Source organism: Tenrec ecaudatus, chromosome 2 (assembly GCF_050624435.1).
Source record: "Tenrec ecaudatus isolate mTenEca1 chromosome 2, mTenEca1.hap1, whole genome shotgun sequence".
NCBI classification, from domain to species: domain Eukaryota; kingdom Metazoa; phylum Chordata; class Mammalia; order Afrosoricida; family Tenrecidae; genus Tenrec; species Tenrec ecaudatus.
The window spans coordinates 128,781,317-128,803,444 of NC_134531.1; the positions used below are offsets into that span (position 1 = coordinate 128,781,317).

General features: G+C 44.1%; 1 protein-coding gene and 1 pseudogene across 7 annotated transcripts in view; both read right to left on the minus strand.

The window, feature by feature from the left end:
- Positions 1-22,128, minus strand: part of ZNF608 (zinc finger protein 608) — a 119,608-nt gene that overhangs the window by 79,697 nt on the left and 17,783 nt on the right. The gene's annotated exons all lie outside the window — the stretch shown is intronic.
- LOC142441779 (U1 spliceosomal RNA) lies at positions 12,770-12,920 on the minus strand (annotated as a pseudogene).

Here is a 22,128-nt window from a genome sequence, read left to right on the forward strand (position 1 = left end):
GACAGCAGAGAAGGGGGGGAAGGGAGACTCTGGATAGGGCAAGATATGACAAAATAACGATGTATAAATTACCAAGGGCACATGAGGGAGGGGGGAAAGGGGAGGGAGGGGAAAAAAAAGAGGACCTGATGCAAGGGGCTTAAGTGGAGAGCAAATGCCTTGAGAATGATTGGGGCGGGGAATGTATGGATGTGCTTTATACAATTGATGTATGTATATGTATGGATTGTGATAAGAGTTGTATGAGTCCCTAATAAAATGTAAAAAAAGGAAAGAGGAGAAAAAAATGATTAGGGCAAAGACTGTACATATTTGCTTTATACAATTGATGTATGTATATGTATGAACTGTGATAAGAATTGTACGAGCCCCAATAAATTGTTAAAAAAAAGTGGGGAACTGAAGATAAACTACTTATAATTAATATAATAGACACTTCAAGGGAGGTAATCACATTAAGGCCGATTGTGCCCATCATGTAAGTAGTTCAACAAGCGCTATCTATTACTGTCATCCCTACCATACACTGTTCCCACCAACCTCAGTAGAACATATTAATAGGGCTTGTTTAATTTGTCACATGGCTAAGCCAATGTATTAAAAATATGTTAGAGGTCTCTAAGATGGCAGAGGGCAATTTTTCAAATTAAATGAAAAAAACCGACAAACTTCAAAATATCTGGGGATAGATTTATAATTGAACATTTATACTTATTAGAACTGGTCCCATAATAAGATTTAATTTAGAGGAAACAATTATCTTTTCATCAGGACAAAGGCTGGTGTCCTGGGAGGGATCCCAGTAGAAGAATGAGGCAGGACCTTCAAGCGTCAGCATCCACAAAATGAAATGAAGAATACTTGCCCTAGCTATTTCATAGTGGTGCTTAAAGAATCAAATGAAACAAACTCGTTGAAAATGGTCTCAAAGGAATATCCAAATGTAAATAAAAATCAATGTTATTATTATCCATTTCTGCTGGCAGTCGCTAATCCATTCTCGTTAATAATCTGCTATAGTTGACTATAGTACTACTGAAAGTCAAAAAGGCATGGAGATGATGGTGGGTAGGAGAAAGCTGCACTGCTTTGACATCCATAATTCCAGAATATTTATTCAATTTTACATACGCCACTCATGTCTGAGCAGGTTTTATATGGGTACGACAAACAACTCGGCTGCAGCAAAACACCCAAACACACACTTATCAAACAAGGTCTGCTTTTAAGTCTTGCTCACATCAAGTCATAAGAGATTGGCTGCATGCAGAGTGGGGATCCAAAGCCCATCTGTAGGCAACTGGACATTCCCTTACACAAGGGGTGTGGGAAGGAGATGAGCCAGTCAGGGTGCAGTGTAGCACTGATGAAACAAACAACTTTCCTCTCAATATCATGATCCCAATTCTACCTTACAAATCCGGCTAGACCAGAGGATGTACACTGGTACAGATCTGAGCTGCAAACACAGGGAATCCAGGACAGAAGAAGCCCTCAGGACCAATAATGAGAGTAGAGATACCAGGAAGGGAAGTGGAAGGTGGGGGAGAAAGGGGGAATGGATCACAATGATCTACATATAACCCCCTCCCCCTGGGGGACGGACAACAGAAAAGTGGGTGAAGAGAGGCATTGGACAGTGTAAGACATGACAAAATAATAATTTAGAAATTATCAAGGGTTTGTGAGGGAGGGTGGGGGAATGAGGAGCTGATGCCAAGGGCTCCAATGGAAAGAAAATGTTTTGAAAATGATGATGGCAACACATGCACAAACATGCTTGACACAATGGGATGAATGGATTGTGATAGGAGTTGTACGAGCCCCCAATAACATGATTTTAAAAAGAGAAAGAGAGATTGGCTCCAAAAATCAACATGTGAGCACAATGTTTGGAGTGGACACTGACCTGGCCAAGATTTGTTAACCAGTATATCTAAGAAATTTTATGTGATGTGATGATGACCTTGGGGGACATATTCTGTACACTTAGGTCCAACTATGAGTCCTTTGTAGGGGGGATGCTTCCCATAATGCAGTTAACATGTACACTCCTTTTATGCTCTCCCTTAATGTTAAAAATAATTTCCAGTTAATTTTGCTAAGCACCTGCAAATAGTCGTAGCTAAATTTAAATCAGGCTGATTTGAATCATGATTTAAATCATCAGTCAAGAAGAACTGGTATCTTTTTTAAAAATGAAGAACGTATATTTATTTTTGCAGTTTGTAACCCACTTTGTAAAACTCATATCCACAGTGCATATATATTCAAATAGAAAATATCATTGGGAGATGGTTTGAACCTCTTTAAAACTCCTGTTTTAATATCATCATCCATCCCTTACATGTGGATACATACGTTGTATATACAAAACCATATGCAATATCTTTCATGCATGTTTTCATACTTTGCAGTTACCGTGAGAAACTCTAATGCAGTTTATGTATCATAACTAAATGAAGCAGCCATTTAAACCATCGAAAGACTACTTTCCCTACATTAATCATAGATCTTTTTCCACAGTACATTAGAATCTAATAACCATAACCAAAATAACTTACACATTTTGTTTAATTACGAAAATAGGGGAGGAAGAAGGTTCCCGTCAATCAGAAATCATTTTACAATAAGCCACTCTCAAGTCAAGTGTTTTGTTCATCAGTAGTGATATTTATCGATTAACATGTAGTCCTCCACTGTGGCCCTGTTTTAATTACAGCCCTAAAATTTACTAAGGGGAAAAGGGTGTCCACGCCGAAGGCATTTCTGAAGCAGTTAAGAAATAAGGGTCCGTACCTAGAATGAGAGGCCACATGAGAAACTCAGCTGGCGAAAACGGGGTTTTCCGTGTAAAGAGCACATCTATTAAGCATGTCCTTTAAGCCACCATTTTAAATATCTTGAGCTCTTTCGTACCTTCTGTTTTCCGTCTTCAGGAGTTTTTTTGGCTGAAGAAGGGAGCATTTGGGGAAGCCCAAGTGGATGCATTCTCCTGCACATTCCCATACCACTTTGAATTCTAACAAGGGACTCACAAAACGCCCCACTCCCCAACATTGCCTTGTAACACATTTCACTCTGAATAAGAGTTGTACATGTGTTGAAACGCCAACAGGCCTTACACACTTCTCTGAACAGCGCCTTGATTTCGTGAAGGGTTTTCCTAAAGGAAGGCAATCACCTCTTTACAATCTAATAAGAATCTCTTTCAAAAACTAAAACATATCAATGTGAGCAAGGAGGCTTTGTCTGAGGGGCCCCAAGACGTTACAAAATGGCAGGACAGTAGAATCAAAGTGACCTTAGAAAGTATTTAGTCCTCGATAAGAGGGCCTATCCCGTACACACTGACAGTCTCTGAAACCGTATACAAGGTAGCTATGCATTGCGATCACCTAGACGGCCGTGGATTGCTTTAAAAACGGTAACAAAAGCTTGTAGACAGAGAAAGTTTGCATAGGCCACATAGACCTGTGACAGAAACAGCTCCCACGGCTCAGCAGAGGTTCCCAAGGCCATTGTGTGGGCAATGTGCCTCCTGGTTTCATTTCTGCATTGCCCAGCGGTTCCAGGCAGCTCTATCTGTGTCCCCACTGTGGGTGGTGAGTGAAGTCAACGGGTAAGATTTCCATGGTGTCACCTCGTCCTCTAGTAAACCCTTCTTGCTTTGACTTGCCTTTCTATAATCATACCTTGATGCATGGACTTAGAGTCCACACGGCAACATAACAGTTGGCACTGTCTGACAGTTCTAGACGGCCTCCCCCCCCCCCCATGTCCTCATCTCTGTACAGGTTCGCATTCTCCCAATGACTTGTCAGAGAACAACAACACACGCAGAGGCAAGATCGTCTCTCACGTGCGTTAGAGTCTAATATTTTGTCAAACAGAAATGAAAAATAAACCTAATCTGAGCTGTCACAGAATCATGAAACGCCTCTGGCGGTTCTATCAAAGTATGTAGACATGTACAGACTCTGAAGAAATGAAACTGCAGTTTATCAAGTGTGATTTATAAGCAACACTGATTTAGCTGGTAGATAACGCTGCTGCCTAATCATTAGTAGTCAGACAACAGCCATGGGAACACATCAATTATGGGCCACTGCCAAAAGCCCTTGAGATCTTGGAGATTAACAGCCAATCCTCTGTTTTACAAGCTCACATCAGAAAGAATATTAATAAGAGGAGGGGCAATGTGAAAGCTTGTCAGAGCAATTCAGCCACTAAAACAAGGCACCCCCCCCACCCCACCCCCGCTCTCCTCTCTGTTGAATTGGCCCAAGAAAGGAGCTGGCATCAGCTACAAAGTGCAGCGCTGCCAATTTCTTGGAAAATGTTTTTCACAAACATATGGGAACTTGTAAGGGTCTGCGAAACTGCTATTTGGGGGATAAAGGCAGGATGGCCTTCTTGTCCCTTTTTGATGCTGCTGTGAGATTGACTGAAGCCCCGGTGTAGCTCTTTAAAGTGCCTTTTCCTCTCACCTCCAAACCGGGCCATTCTGCAAACCTCCCTCTACCCACCTCTGATACTCTCACCGCCGTCCACCAGTGTGGAATCAGCTAAGAGAACGAGTGGTACTAACCTGCAGATTCACGAGTTTTGGCATGATTCTTTCCGGTGCATAACCAAAAATGAGTGGCCTCTAGCCTACGTACGTAAACTCCTTCTTTCCAACAATCTCAGCAAAAGAGAGCTAAGTCTCACTCATATTTCTGCAATTAAAATTAAAACATCTCTCACAACCCATCTATAGAAAGTATTTGCAAACATGCATGCCACAGGCACAGCATTCATTTCAGTGATATCAGTATTTAACACAGGCACCAGTGAGGATTGCTATATTTTTATAAATGATCAGATTAAACCAAACAGCTGGCAACTAACAGTGCACTGGGGTTCCAGCAGGCTCCCTAATATGTGAACATAAGCCATGCTACCAAATGCGGGGCCTGGCTTTCCCTGCGACTTAGAGATGTTTGTTTGCGTTTACATTTGCGGAATACTCTGTATTTACCAAGTGTTTTCCTATCATTTCACTTGTAGTTCATCATTTCAAAATCAGCATGGGGTGGTGGGAAAAACATTAGGGTAGGGAAAAGACGCATGGGATTCTCCCAGGTTCTCAGTAGTTAAACTGTTTAGCCCCTAAGCAAGTCACTTAATTCAAGGGCTTGTTGACAAGCAATTGTTAAATCAAAGATGCTTTACCTGGGGTTCACAGACTCTGTGGAGTCTGAGGAAGCCTGTAATTATTGAAGCAAAGGTCTATGTGTTTGTACTGATGTACACTCCCCTCCCCGTCCCCTGGGGAGAGGGTCCCTAGGTGCTCAATTAAACGCTAACCTAAAAAAAAAAAAAAATCGGAGTTAAGATGCACTGACCTCCAGGGCAGGAGTGATGTCTCTTTTTCATTATAACAAGCACTCAATACCCATTTGCTAAACTATTGACATTGCCTTAGTTCCAAACCTCAGTTCTTCTCTTGTAACGACAGAGCAATTACACTAACCCAGATGACCTTCAGAGGGTATCCTAAACACCAAACAGGAGATGGCTTTGAAACACGTAACTACAACCTTCAAAACACCCAACTCCCTGCCTTTGAGTCTCCTGCTACTCAGAGGATGTTGACAAAAAGGAAACCCATAGAAATTTCCAAGGTGGTAATCTCTACAGAAACAGCTTGTTGCAAGTTCTTCTACAAAACAGCTGCTAGTGAGTGAGTCTGAATGGCTGATTCCGTGGGTAGCAGCCTAGTACTCTAATCACTATGCCCTCAGCAAGGTGTTATTCAGCTCAACAAGCAGGCAACTAGGGGAGGAGCATTTGAACTGTTGATGCTTTAGAAAGGAACCAGCCTTCTCCAAAAACAATTTACCTCAGGAAGTTGGGGGACCCTCCAAAAGCCCCTCCCAGAAGAATACGAACCTTCGGTGGCTCTGTTGATGCCCATGGAAGCTCCCAAGAAAAGCCTTCTTATTCCTGTCATCTCATCTTTCAGGGAAGCCTGTGACGCATTGGGCTGCTAACCGCAAGGTCAGCTCTTCAAAACCACCAGCTTCTCCTTGGGAGAAAGACGGGGATTTCTACTCCTATGCAGAATCACAGTCTCTGAAACTGCGGGGCAGCTCTCCCCTGTCCTGTGGGGTTGCTATGAGTCGGAGCGACTAGCAGTGAGTTTGGTCTTTGGTCTGGATCATCTTTCACGATACTTCTGATAAAACCAGTTTCTCTTTTCCACCTCCTTTCCAGAAAGCAAGTTTTCCTAATGTACCGAAAGACATAATAGACTCTTGAAGAACCATAAATGAATCATGATTACATAGTCCACCTATGTTAGAATTCTTTCAGGGGAAACATGCTGTCACACACATAAAAATGTATTGTTTCAATCTATTAAATGTATATTGGTGAGTACTTTTTTTGGTAAAAGCTTATTTTAATAACATGTTGCGCTTAATGGTCACCTTCAAGGCTTGGTATATTAAGTCACTGCTCTGTTAACAAGTTATGATTATTAATGACATGAGATTGTGACCATTTATTAAACACCAAAGTTTCAGAATGGGCTGTGCTCCAAGTCTTTATATAAATTTTAGCAGGGACTTTCAAAAAGCCAACAAACAAGAAAACCGAATGCCCTCGTGTGGATTCCAGTTCACTGAGACCCTGTAGGACAACCCAGAACTGTCCCACAACCATGCTTCTTTCCAAGGTTATGCTCTTTATTGAAGCAGCTCGTGGTTTCAAGCCACTGACCTTTCAGTTAGCAGCCAAGCACGTCACCAATGTTCCACCAAGGTCCTTTCGGCAGAGATCGCGCACGCGCACGCTCATAGCCCACTGCTGCTGAGTTGATTCGGACTCACAGCGATGACCTTGCAGTTGGGAGGCAAACACCTAACCGACTATACTTCCAGGGAGCCTTTCAGCAGAGATAAAGAAGTCAAATGCATTCCTTCAGTTTCAAAAATCTTATCAGGGTCCAAACTTCAGGGTCACACCCCATTCCTCAAATTAAGTAACTTTTAAGTTTAAATAACTTTATCAAGGTCACAAGTAAGCTCTTAGTTCTATCTTATACACCTCCTACTTAACCAACAAAAAGACTTCAAGAGAGAAACCCTCCATTTTAGCATTAAGGGTTTTGTGGGTAACAAAGAAATCAACAGACACATTTTTTTTTTTAATCCGCCAGCAAAGAGGATACCACTGCACTGTGCTGCTCCGACCCTGCAGAACCCTTCTGGGCAATCCATCTCCGTCTTTAGTCTTAAGAATTCATTCAACATTCTCCATCAGACCTGGGAGAACCGGAGCAACAGAACCTGGGGCCGTACATGACAGCGCTTTTGCATTTTGTAAAAGGAGCAATACATGCAGGATATAAGAAAATTCCCAGCAAGGGTTTTACCTGTGATCTCTAGAGGAAAGACAACGTTAGGGACCCAAAGTAGCCAGGCTCGAGTCCCGCCTCTGCCCTTTACCCAACTAAGAGAGAATCAATTCCAATATATCTTTCATTAGAACTTCCTAGTAACAGGCACCGTGCTAGGTGCTGGGGAGAGAAAATATTAAGTAAGGTGGGATTCAGCTGCTCCCGGGACCTCAGGCTGTTAGAGAAAACATGCAATCAGGGACCACGGAAACAAAGCAGGAAAAGTTTGTTTTAAGTGTCCCCCAAAAAAGGAGTGTTCAGGAAAATACAACAGCAAAACTCGCAAGAACCAAAATTCAGCGGGATGGCCCTTATTTTAAGGAGCACCGTGTTTATGGGCTGGGCTGCTAGCCCAAAGGTCACCAGTTCAAAACCACCAGTCCCACGGCGGTAGCTCTCTACTCCCACAGAGAGTTACTGTCCCCCAAGCTCCTGAGCAGTCTACCCCGTGCTACGCGGGTCCCTGTGAGTCAGCATGGACTGCATGGCAGTGAATTGGGGGTCTTTTGGCCACTGTTCTACTGGAAAACATTTTCGTGTTCCTACTACGTCAGGGTTCCTTCCGCCTTACCTGGGTCCCAGCCTCCACTGGATTTACTGCGAAACTCTGGCATAACTGGAAGGCCATTCCGTAAACATAGCCCAAGAAGACACATGCCAGAGACTGCAGCTCCACCCACCACCCACACGGATAACCCGGGGGTGGTCAAAGCCACAGGATCCCACAGAACCCACGCTCCCAGAGGTCAGGAGCTTCTCTCCCTGAATTGCACATCTGACCCAGGCAAGAATCAGCCTGGAGGTCCTGCACCATGGCCCCATCAACCCACAACAGGAGGGATCTACCTGCAGACAGCCTACGGCCAGCATCATCAGGACTCACTGGCTACGCGCTGCTGACTCAGAGCGCCTGATAACAGAGTGGCAATTTTCTGAAACCCAGCTGACCAAGAGATGACCTCCATAGATCAGACCGACGGCGGTAATACTTACAGCTGCGTGCTTTATGCACTCCCCAAACATTTCCTCCAGCCTCCTCGGCAATTCTCTGCGTGCTACTGATCCAAAAATGGCCAACTAAGCAAAGCCGTGGCTCATCCTTACAACGGAAGCAGTTCATTTGTGCTCCGGCCCTAGATCGAGGAAACACTAGTAAGGGGATTTACCTGCCTGTAAATATTCCTGGGGCTTGGGCAGCAAATCACCGGCCCTTCCTGCTCTACCTCCCATTTGACCAAGTAGACTAATTAACCACCTGTAAAACACTTAATGAAGTCATATTGAAAGCAATGCCGGAGTGAGTTTTCTATACAGAAGAACAGGGGTGGGGGTGGGGTAGGGGAGTCTGTCAATCCTAATAACCACTTCGAACAACTACCTTTTGTGAGGAAAATAAAATAAGTAAATAAAAGAAAGGTCTTCAAATGAACTAAGACAATGAAGGAGCCTCTGCTAAACCTACAAATCAGAACAGGGGCTGGGAACCTGGGAACAGGTGCTTTAGAAAGGGCAAGAGAGAGAAAAGAAAGAAAAAGCACTCTTCAGGTGTTTCAGATGCACCACTCCGGTGAAGAAGCAACACTTCAAAGAAGAGCTCAATGATTGGGGGTACTGGATCTAAATTGTGTATTACCCCCAAGTGTGACCCCCAAAGCCAGTACAGTGACAATATCGCCCTTTTCTTCGAAAACCATGAAGAGAGGCAACTACTATAAAGCAGTAAATGGGGGGAGAAATCTCTGGGTAAGAAAGGTCTACCAAAACCTGGCAACACAATTTAAGAAAGATTAAAATATATATATACATACCATAAACTGAACCACAAAGCAAATGAAGACGTGGGGAAAATGGTTGCAAAATACAGGAGGCAGGGGCAGTTTAATTACTAGGCACTGAAATACTTAACCAATCAGGAGAAACAGCCAACAACCTACTAAAAAATAAGGCAAAGGCGATAAATGACCACTGGATGAGAAGAGAAACTCAAAGGTTTACAAAGAAAATAATGGACTGACGTGATTCAATTAGCATACATGAGGTTGGAATTCATAAGATTAACCAAATTACAGAAACACAAGCATTTCATGTCCCAGTCTTGGCAGGAAGGCCATCTGACAACAAACCAACTCCCTGCCGTCAACTTGAGGGCGACTCAGAGCAGCCCTAGCAGACGGGGAATGCCCTTCAGTTGGGGGGAAACTGAATTCTGAAATACATGTATGCAAAGAAGATCACAGGAACACTTTTTACCTTTAAAAAAACCAAACACTGAAAACCACCTAAAAGCTATTCGTAAGGGACCGGGAAATTGTCAACTCAAAGAACAGGAACATGTGGTACAGATGATACCCCACACACACAGCTCTGTGAAAAGAGAAAGGCTCAGAGCAGTTCTTTAATGTGCTCATGTGCAGAAGGAGACAAGAACTATAAATATCGATGCCTGAACATACGGAGTGAATTTCACAAAGGATGCAGCACGCTGCTAAAAGCGGTAGACCCTGGGGAGCAGACTGGGGTCTAAACGGAAGGTAACACGGACTGTCCATGAGGTACAGTTTAAACTGTTACACATTCATGGATGATTTTTTTAGTTTCCAAAGCCAAACACAAAGCTTTCTGCTAATGTCACTAGTTCCTCAGATGCAGGCCTACCCCCAATGTTGGAAGCCCACTAAACCCAGGGAGCAAACAAACCATCCTTGGGGTCTAAGAACAACAACAAAAAAGGGCAAGTTTTTATATTCATACTATTATCTCACCGTTTATATTCCTATTGTTTATCATCTTAGCAACTATGGATTATAGCAATGCAATAGAACGTGTGCATGTGGGCACACACACAAATGAATGGTTGAAAACACCTGGAAAATATTTGCACTTCCGAAGAAGGTACCATTTATCCACCCTTGTGAGGGGTGGGGATTGTTAATATTTATGCCCTTGGAAATGAAATTAAGCTGATATTATACACACAAGAAACCTCCGTTTCCCTTAACCAATTATCATAAACAAGAATGAAATCAAGAGACCCAAGGGACGGAGCCTAAAAGCTAAGCTTAAAATATACTCACACAATTGGGATCCTGAATGTGGATCAGAGTATGCCCCTCCCTCTGCTCAAAGCCCATCTCTCTGAGTCTAACTTGTCCTTCTCAAGCTCCTGAAAGTACCAGGAAGCTTCCTGGACCTGATCTCCTCCTCCTCCTTTCCGCCCTGCCCCCCTCAGCCTCAGCCACTCTGGCTTCTCCTGGCACACACGCCCCATTACCAGGGTTTTCAGTCTGTTCCCGCAGGCTTCAAAAGTTCTCTCCCCAGGGCTCATGCGGCTCTTCCTCGCTGCTTTCCTATCTCTACTCAAGCATAATCTTCTTTCTCTCCCCAGTTTTCTCTACCACCTTCCACTGTTTCATATAACCGAAATGTCCACCCTAAATGGGAATCAAAGTGTCATGGGCCAGGGCATTCGTTTGCTGACTGTGCATCTCCTGGGCCCAGACTGTGCTAGGCACAGAGCAAGCACTCAGGAAATGCGGGAAAGAATGCTTGAAGGAAAGACTGACTTGAGACCTGCAGGACGGCATCGCTTTTCTTAGAGTGCCACTATTTCTGCTGTCCGCGTGAAACATACTCAAGTACCCAGGGCACCATCTCTCAGTTTTCATATTGCAGAAGGAGACAGTGAATGAATAAAGAGATGAATATTAAACTGTTGTCTACAATATTCTAAATCAAACAAAACACACAGCAGCCATATCCTACACTAATTATTAAAAAAGGACTTCCTTCTTCGTTTCCATCCAAAAACTATGAAACCCGCCTGCGTCTGTACAAACCCTCTGACTTTTCTCCTGTTATAATGGAGGCCTGTCCCTTCTCTACAGTCCACAGCTGTCCCCCACACTAGATACATATGCCCCCTTTTCCCCTATACCCAGTCCACGTAACGTACCCCCCTCTCTGTCTGCCTAAGATCAGCTTTGCTCTCTCTCTTGCATCATTCCCGTCAGCTCACAAACAGGCTATTAGTGCTCCCAACTTGGGAGGGGGAGGAAGACATTAAAACCTAGATAAAACAGATGATATAAAAGTAGATGAAGAGACTCCCATACTTCATGTTGCCCCTCATAGAAAAAGAGTCCAATTCTCCTTGTGTTCTTGCCCCCGTCTCTTACTCAAAATCCAAGTTCCATCAATCAGGTCTGACTGCAATGGCAGGCCTCACCCAGGACCACCTGTGTTGCAGTCATCAACCACCTTCCCACCAAATCCTGGTCAATATTGCAACTCACTTCTCAACAGCATCTGGTATAGCTGGTCACACGCACCTCCGCCCAGCTGAAATAATTTTGCTTAATTTCTAGAAACACCCAGACTATCCTGAGTGCTCTGCATTCTTTCTCCTTCACTGGGTCTTAGTCTTTTTGTAACTACCCCCACTTACTAGGTGACCTCTGCCAACCAATGTGAAAGCCCAAATCGTCTCCAGCCTCAGCCAACCATTGAGCATCAACCACTTAGCAGCTATCAGAATATTCCAAAAACCAAGGAAGTTATGTATGATCACATATATATATGGGGACAGGCATAGGTAGATACAGGTGTATACATACAAAGGAGCTGGGGGATGGGGGGACTTCATGAGAAAATTGCATTATTTTCTTAATTCTATTTTCCAAACGCTTTTAAAAAGCTCTTTCATATGTGAGAACAGACAAGAGGTATCTATACACACATGTAAATACTGTTATGTGTGGCAGGCTCATCTATTCATGGAAGACACACTACAGATAATCCTCAGCCATAAGCAAACACCTTCGGAGATTGGTTCTCTAGGGTCAGGACCACTGTCTGTAGTGCCACAGAGACCATTCAGTTGGCATAGTAGAGTTGACACAAATCCAAATTTTACATCCCAGTGAAATGAGCCATGTCTACGGTCCTAAAATAGTGCCAGCAGCCCTCAAAGAGACAACTGCTGATCGGTCTCTATTTGTAGGAGCAAACGAGCAAGAAGGCAACCAAAATGCCAGGGAGGAAATAAGCCCGAAGGCTGATAGCCTACAAGAGCCACGGCCTCGTGTACCCTAGGACCAGAAGGAGATGGTGCCCAGATACCACTGCTGACAATTCTGACTGGGGTCACAATGGATGGCTGCGGGTAGAATGGGTGGGAGAAAAACGTACAACAAAAATGAAATACTTTTCAAAAGGCTAGAGTAACTGTTAGCCGTTAAGGCCTCACGCTATTGCCCTTACACATTCTTTAGACCTTGAACCCAAACTATCCCAAGATCAACATTTTTTCCTTTTTTTTTTAAACAGGGGAGAGCGTGAACGAACGCAGTCCCCTACTATCACAAATTATGCATTTGGGGAACCCGCAGGGGTCACACCCGCAGTGCAATGGATGTGCCTCGCCCTGGGCAAAACCACCTTCCTGATCATGGTGTCTCCCCTGCCAGGTAAGTATCCCAGACCACCATTTACAGAAGTAGCAGCATGGCGCGCACGCACACGCGCGCACACACACACACACACACACAGAGTATCACCTATAAGATTAGTCCTCCCCTAAGTAATCGCCTTTATGCGCTGGAAGGTCAACGTTTACTCTAAAGCCCAGGTGAAGAGACAAGGGGCTGAGAAGCAAGAGTTCTGCAAATGAAACACCCAGAGCACAGAGAACGCTGACTCGTCGTCCAATGAGTCCAATGACGTCACTGACGTCACTGAACGATTTGTGTGGATGGAAACTGTCAAGTGGGGAAAACCTAGTGTGCCATGTACGCTTTCACCAGAAAGTCATTTTTCCTTTTAAATCTATCCCAACTCTTGATTTCACCCCCACCCCAAATTTGAGTGGTATTCTTCATCCTCATTCCCTCACAACCTCTTAGTCCAGAATTATTGTCCCATCTACCTAATGCAGGGGGACCACTTCTCACCACCTCCATGCTCCCCCCCCACCACACCGACCGTGGGTTCTCTCTCCCTTGGGCTCCTGTAACTGTCTTGTAACTAAGTACCCTTTTTGCTCTCCTCATAGCTCCAGAGTCAGCTCTCCACAGAACAGTCAGGAAAGGGCAAGTTCGTAACAACAAAACAAATTACATCCTGGCTCAAAACCCGCTAAACATCCCTCACCATATTCCGACTCAAATCCAAGTTCCTTTACCATGGGCTCGCCAGGTCCTGCACGGCCTGGCTTGTGCCCAACTCTCAATCCGACCCGGACATGGTCTGTGCAGAACACATTCCATGTGTTTTATCTGAGTGGATTCAACAACACGTGCAGTCAGCCAAGAAACAGACTGGAAAGCATGTTCATGGGGGGGAATGCAAACGCCCCATCAACTGGAGAGTCCAGGCATAGGTTCCGCTTTCACTTCCATCTCAACTGCTGAATCTGCTTTTTTTCTCCTGTCTCAAGTTCACACTTAACACGGCTCTCCAATTTATAACAGAGTTTCCAAGCCATGGCTGTGTCAGACCCTCCAACAGCCCCAGGCCTTACACTCTGTGCTACGTGCTAAAGACCGTAAAGAAACGTCCACTGAAGAGATCCTCAGCAAGCACATCTAAACCGCTTCTCTATTGTGACTTAAGACATGCCGGGATCTCCAACTGGAAGAAAGCACAACCGCGTGTTCAGTCACCCCCCACCCCCTCTCCCTTCCCTAGCTGAGGCGTCAGAGGAAGCACAGTACCACCCAGAGGTCAGCAGCACGATGCGGGGAAGGGCACTCAGACCTCCTGGATGGAGCAGTTTTGACTTACACGGATGAGTCCTTATCCTCTATTGTCTTACTGATCAGTGCAAGTGGGATGACAGTAACTTTGACCTTGAGCACCTGCCCACACTGCATCTTTTTTTTCCCCCTTCAGTAATGCACGCTCCTTCCATTTTCCAAATCCATGTTAAGGGGGATGAAAGCCAAACCAAACTCACTGCCATCGAGTCGACTGGACTCATAGTGACCCTATAGGGCAATCTTGAACTACCTGCCGCGGTTTTCCGAGACAGTAACTCTTTACAGGAGGAGAAAGCCTCATCTTACTCCCGCAGAGAGGTTGGTGGTTTTGGACTGGTAACTTTTCAGTTATCAGTGCAACCAGTGTGCCACCAGGGCTTGAACTCTACACAACTTACATGGACGTGCGCGTGCACACGCACACACACGCACACGCACACGCACACGCACACACACCCCAGGTGCTCATCACGTCAAACCAGAGTACTGCTTTCCTAGGGTTTTCAGTGGATGTGACCGCTCAGAAATAGATTGTCAGACCTTTCTCCTCACGTCCTCTCTGAAGGAATTCAAATATCTGTGAGACAGGAATGGAGAGCCCACAGGCCAAATGAGGGAAAGAGACCCACTGACAAGAAGCATCGGGAGGGGCAGGACATCTGGAAGGGTGATGATCTCAGCAGCCTGGGACAATCTCATCTTAAACCTGCAGGCATCAGACCCCTAGGCTGATCCCAAACTCTGACGTTATCAAATGCAAAGCTCTTTTTCCTGATTTTTGCAAGGGTACTTCCTCGTCGGCAGCCAGGGAAGACTCAGCTGAGGAGCGAGCATGGACGTGTTTATAATGGCAGCTGAGAAATACAGTCAGTCCTTGGATTGGTCTGTTCATAACCCATGCAGACGAGCCACCCCTTAGACACACGCACACACACACACACACACACACACACATACACAAATATGGAAAGCAGAAATATATAAAAATTGTACAGCCCAAGTATGACAATACAAATTCTTAGGCTCTCACCTGCCTGTTAGAGGTCCCTTATCTGAATCTCACTTCTTAAATTTGTTCTTAAATTGCTTACAATGTTCACTGTGAAATCAGGAAGAAACAAAGGCAGCACATGAGCCTCGTCCCTTACATGTCACTCCTAGCATCCAGTGTCTAAAGAAACATCTACAGAAGGGTCTTCCGAAGTCGGCAGGTTTCCTATTGCATTTTCATCTAGAAACACCTGTAAAAGCAGTCGGCTGCAAGAATGTTTTCCCTCCAACGCCAGGTTCACAAATAGACAGAAAGGAGGCTGCCCAGACGGGGTGATGGAAGACAGAGGAAAGCTCTTCTGCTTCTGCCCCTCACCACACATGCCACTGTAATGTAGGGAACACAGCTCTGTTCCCAAGGCCTTGAAATGTCACCTCACAGCGGGGCAGTGGTACCTCTGAAAGCCACCTAAGGGTCATTCAGCGGGTGGCTAAGCAGAGTGCAGAGCTCTTGTTAAATGGAGCAAAATTAGGCGCTAAACAGATAGAACATAGCAGAAGGCAAAGAAAGCTATTTTTCAGAGGCCCTTCACCCACGGGATCAAAGCAAAGCTCCCCTCTGCTTAGGAAAGGACGACCTTTTTGTTTATCTTGCTCTTCGGTGCTGGTGACAGTAATAGCCTCACAGACCTACACTCACTTCGCCTCTTGGCCTCCATGACACAGGTTTGCTCTAATCTGAAACATCACGCTCCCAACATGCCTCCGCCCCAATGCTTATCTTGCTTACAATGCAGGGCAATCTCAAGATAGTGCCTGGTGCTCTTTAAAAATGCTGAGGGGCTCAAAAAGCAGACACTAAAGCTACTGATAGCTTGCAAGTATAATATATATATATTCATTTATCTCATTCTTTTCTGCATTAGGAAATGTCTTTACATAAAATTCTTTGGGCATATTTCCACCCATGTGAAAACAACATAGCCTATCCACACCCATCGCTAATTTTCTTACAGACTACTCCACTTAAAAGGAACAAAATCAGACCTGCGATAGTTAGATGTTGGTATCAACTTGGCTGGATCAGGATTCTCAGTGGTTTGGCAGTGAAGGCCTAGTGGTTTTCCATACTGGAACCTACCACAAGGTAATCAACTCTGTAATAGGATCTGGCGTGAGCAGCCAATCAATTATAAGATTAGGGTGCAATCCCCTTATTCAAGTCACAGCCAGATTCAATTGAAAGGAAGTTTCCTTTGGGCTGTGGCCTCCTGCCCGTATACGTAAATGCTTGACTGCTTTTATGCCAGGTCTAGGTCTTATGTCTGGCTCAGTGACCTCTGCTTCTCTGGGTTTGCTCCAACTGCCTACCATATTGCCTCCCGATCCCAGGAGTCATCAGTAGCCTGCCACTTGACCTGCTGAATTTGGATTCATTTGTCTCTCCTATCATAAATCTGACCTGCTGACCTAGGAGCATCCACAGTCACTAGCCTATGGGGATTCGGACAGGACTTACTGCTCTACAACTGTCTAAGCCATTTTCTTCGTGCAAATTTCTCTATTGGTGTGTGTGTGTATGTATGTATATACATATGTGTGCGCGCCACTGATTTTGCTTCTCTAGAAAGCCGAGCATAACATGAGACCCTACCAAACGTCCAACGGCCTCACTTTCTCCTGTCCTACTGCTTCTTACATGTTACTTCAGTCTTCCCTTTACTGCTCCTCTCTTCATAATCCCGGGAAATAGCGCAAATAAAGTACACTCTTGAGCCCTGTTAGCCCATAAACACAAAAGCATTAAAGGAACGATGCTTTATCGACCCAAGATTTAGGGTACACAATATCCCCGATAGAGAATGGGGCCAATCTCTCTCTCTCATGCTCTGATCTCTCTCTTCCACGTAAAAATCAGAAGGGAAACAGGTTTCTGGGCACCGGCTTGGATTCTTGTCCATGTTCTAGCATTGCCAACAAAGGCGAGAGCTGTGAGGGATAAGTGGATATGGGGCAAAGGAGGCTCATCCTGGGGGAGCGGCAGTCTGCAAATGTATGTGTGCCCTGTTCCACAGCCACAGAATGACCCAGGCCACAGAAAGCACCATCGCCAGCCAACACCTGACAACGACCTGGGCAAAACCAGCATTGGCACTACTGTTTAGTGAGGTGACTGCCAAGACTCCTTAGCCAACGATCACCAGGTACAGAAAAGGTGTACCTTGGTACACTCAAGATGCATTGATTCCAAGGCCAAGAAAGGCCAGATAGACACAAACTAGAAAACACTTGTGAACCGAACATCACCGGTATCGTCACACAAGTAGCAGATTTGTTTTAAAAGTTATTTTAAGCCAGGCAACACACGTGTATATTTAGTTTCCGTTTACTGTGGAGAAATATGGTACTAAACCATTAAGCAGTTAAAATCTCTTCTGTATCATTTCGTTCATGCAGCCTATCATGATAAACTGAGCTTTTCCTTGACTATATTTGTGTGTGTGTTTAGGTATATATGTCTATTTGTGTTTAAAACTACATTATGTACATATAGGCTATATTTAGTGACTTTTGGTTATGTTTCATTCTTTTATGTTGTGTCGTTGTTGTCTCCCGCCCTCCCCCAAAGGGTACTTTGAAATCGTTCCAGTTTTTACAATTAAACCTAACCATCTGGACAAAAATCTTCACATTCACTAAATTAGTCACAGATTTTGTGGGTAAGCTGAGAAAGTAAACGCTATGCTCAGCGCTAGGATTTAAGCCGCATCGACCGCAGCAAGACACTCTCTCTCCAATAATCTCTCCAATTATGCACGCACATTCAGGCTCAGATCACATGGAGGCAACTATAACCTCACTGCGCAGAATCTCTCTACTGTTAGTATGATTCTTTAGATCCTGAACTATGCTACAACAGAGTCAAAATGGAATTTTTATTTTTCAAAAAAACCTTTCAGAATTTAGTATTTATTTCACGAACACAAGAGAAAACAGTACCCATTTTCCCGCCACCACTGAATGCCTGTGAGTCAGAGGGACTGGGAGGGCATGCACCCTGGTGGGGGTCGGAAAGCTGCTGACCAAGCTCCAAGGTGATGTGAAGAGGTCTCTGCGTGTGTGAAGAAATGGTGAACACGTCACGTAAATGTACACTCGGTGCATTTCCTTTATTTTGCAAGCACTGGAGGATTTGAACCTCCTCAGATTGCCATGTGTCAGAAAGGAAAATTCAACATGTTTGGGATTCAACATACTTAACGAAGCTGAAATCCAACGAGGGCAAGTGATTCAGCGCTGTTATCCAATCACTGGTAAATACTCATAGATATTACAGAACCCCCATCCTGCTAGCACTGGACAGGATTAGCTCCTGGAAGCAGTTCCGCAGCTGTAGTAACTCCAGGTAAATGGGAAACACTGGTTTCGACAAGGAAGTAATGTGCATGAATTTATAGCAGGCTTATGGATTCATAGGCTAGCCTTTCAAAGGCGACTTTAACTAAGCCTTTAATATGAGCTAAGATTGAAAAGTATTAGACTTTGGTGTAAGCAGGTTTATAAACATCATTTTCCGGGAGTCTTAGGAAGGTGAACATTCTTCCGTTCACATTTTGCACGAGCTACAGAAGATCCACTTAGCTGGAGTAGAAAAGGGCAGGTGAGAGAGGAGGGGCCAGGGGCTAAAGGAGCCCGTGTCAATGTGAAATCGTGAGCTCAGGAAGCCCAGGACTCCTCACTCTTGGTGCTACACATGTTCACAGGGACTAAATAAATGACATGTTTAGGTAGAGCATTTTTAAAACCCTCCACAGTATTCCCATCTTGGAGGCACTGAGGATTGGTAAAATGCTTTCGTTCCAGAAAGGATTAAAATTATAAAGAGACTACAAGCTTGCAAAGCCTCTAGCTGTCATAAATATTAACATGAGCAGGGGCTTTTATCTTTGCACATTATTTTTAGTTTGCTAAGTAAACCTGGCATATTAACATTCGCACAACACGCAAAGAAATCAAATTGAGGTGAGCATTACAGGATTTGTTTTACATATTTGGTAAATCACTGCGTGCTTTAAAAAAAATTTTAATGCAAACTTAAAAACGTATTAACACAAATTTAATCTACTTAGTGCCTAGGACAGTGCTAAATTCTATGCAACTTAAAATGTGAGATTTTCTTAAACGATGCTCTTAGAAAGGAAAGAAATTCTCTTTCCTCCACTAGCAGAAATATTAATAGAAAAAACATAAGGAATGAACAATAGCACATTTTAAACATCACTATGTTGGCACAGCAGAAAACACTTAAGCCTAACATTTTACACCCTCTTAGCTTCCCATTCTACAATCCTGTCGCTCACCGCTCCATGAAAAAAAACAGACCTGTAAAGTAAAGGTACTAGCAGCTGCGGCCTGGGCTCAAAAACCTTGCCATTTCAAATGTTTTAGTTCATTTAGCAGCATGAACTAAAACAACAGTCCCGAAACTTGCCGGGGAGGGGAGTGGGAGGGGCCAGAACAAAATCACTGTGTTCATGAATATGTAAAAATCTCCAACCCATCAGATGAGCATTAGGTAGCAAACACCCATTTTAATGTTGCAGAAGAAACTGGCTTTTCCTGGCCCCAAAACAATTCCAAAGACATCCAGAAAGAACACTCCCAAGTATCCTCAGACATCATGTTGTGGTGACCCCCCCATCATAAAATTATTTTCGTGAATCGGGCGACCCCTGTTAAAGGGTTTTTTTACCCCCAAAGGGGTCATGACCCACAGGTTGAGAACCACTAGCTTTACAAAGACAGCGCTATGGGAAAAACTCAAAGACACCAGTTCGGACACAAAAGAGCAGTTGGCAATAAAGGACTTACTCCTCAAGCAGATCAATGTAAAAATGAACTGTCGAGGGCTCAGAATGATACTTGCAGAAAACAACACCCTCGCTAAAGCCTACGCATTCACAAGAGGATTAGAAGGCCACACTATAACTAAAATGGACACAGACGTAACCATTATGATTTCTAGTCTTCTGTTCAATATAACATAGTCCTTCCAAAGGGACCTTAAAAAGAAAGATCACGAAAGCCCAAAAACTTGTGGTGCCATTTTGTTGGACCAAAACACCCAAAGCAAAGGCACTGCCTTGGATGTACCCAATTCAGCACCCACAAGCTTCTGTCCCCCTGCCTTTTTCTCATACGCACATAGTTGCAGGTCTCCGAGTCAATTCCAACTCACATTGACCCTAGCGAATAGAGCAGAATTTTCTCTTTGGGTGTATGAGACTGTAAATGTTTACAGAGCAGAAAGTCTCATCTTTCTCCCAAGGAGCCAGGTTGTGGGTTTGAACAGCCAACCTTGAAGCAAGCAATACAATTCTGAACTCACAGCCCTTGGAGGGGCTCCTCTTTGGTTGGGCAGGTGCACTCTATTCAGTAACATGGCCACTGACCAATACCTAATCGAACCAAAGTCATTTCTATCTGGGGAATTCCAACTCACAGTGACCCTACACGACAGATTAGAACTGCTGCCTGATGGGTGTTCTAAGGCTGTTAAATCTGCCTCCCTCTTGCAGTTCAGCTGGTGGATTCAAATTGCTAATTCTCACTTAGCGACTATCTCATTACCTAGTCATTCACCTTTACAACACTAATAAATCTACTCTCTAAATATTTTACATACCAGTGTACAGGAGCATAATAAACACTGTCTGGTAGTAATGAACTCCAAGGTGTGAGGAAAGCCCAGCACTGGCTGTGATGGGTAGGATTCTGTGTCCCTTTATTATTCTGTGTCAGGGAGGGGACGGGATTCTCGGTACTTTGGCAGTCCTCTGGCATTCTTCTATGATCATGTAATTGGGCAGTCACATGACGAGGTACCCTGCCCCACCAAAAAAAGGAAAAAGAAAAGGGGAAAAACTCCTCTGGGCAGAGCTATTGTAGTATGCATTTTCCCCTCTAGGGGAGCATCAAGCAACTCGCTGAGTTAGTGCACCCAGTGGCATCACCTGGGAAGGTTCTCGCTGGTCACAGTGAATTTTTTAATAAAAGCAGTTTCTCTAGAACCTCGGGGTTTTTTTGTGATGACAGATTTAACCCTATAATGCCTGACTTTTTAATTTCAGGAAAAAAAATTTTTTGTTTTTATTCTTTACTTTCATAGCTATCAATATATATAACAATCAAAATAAAATTAAATGTTATGAAAATGTCACGCTCGGAGTTATAGGGTTTAAGAAAACAGCATAGGGCTGTGAAATTTTGTTTCCTGCTCCAGAAAAATGGCACAGAAACTGTTGTGATGTTGAACACAGCTTACAGGAGTGGTTCTCAACCTTCCTAAAGCTGAGAACCTTTAATACAGTTCCTCATGTTGTGGTGACCCCCCAATCATAAAATTATTTTCGTGAATCGGGCGACCCCTGTTAAAGGGTTTTTCGACCCCCAAAGGGGTCATGACCCACAGGTTGAGAATCACTAGCTTTACAAGGACAGCGCTATGGGAAAAACTCAAACTCGTTTCAAAAAAAGGTGAAATGTCAATTGATGACAAAAATCATGCTGGACACCTGTCAACTTCCCAAACAGATGAAGATGTAGACTCGCAGTGCATTTGGAGTTCATTCCACCACGTCAGACTGTTAATCAAACTTTCTACTCGGCAGTTATGAAAAGATTGCAATAACAGTGTGTAAGAAAAAAAAAGGCCTGATTTGTAGCAGACAGGGGAGTGGTTTTGCCACCATGACAATGCACCTGCTCATGCAGCCATCTCAGCGCACCAGAAAAAAAGCATGTTTCTCTTGTCTCAGGCACCTTATTCACCTGACCTCCATGTGACTTCTTTTTGTTTCCACAAATGAAGAGGGACATGAAAGAACAGGGACTGACCCCCAATAAAATGATTTTTAAAAAATATTTCAGAAAGGG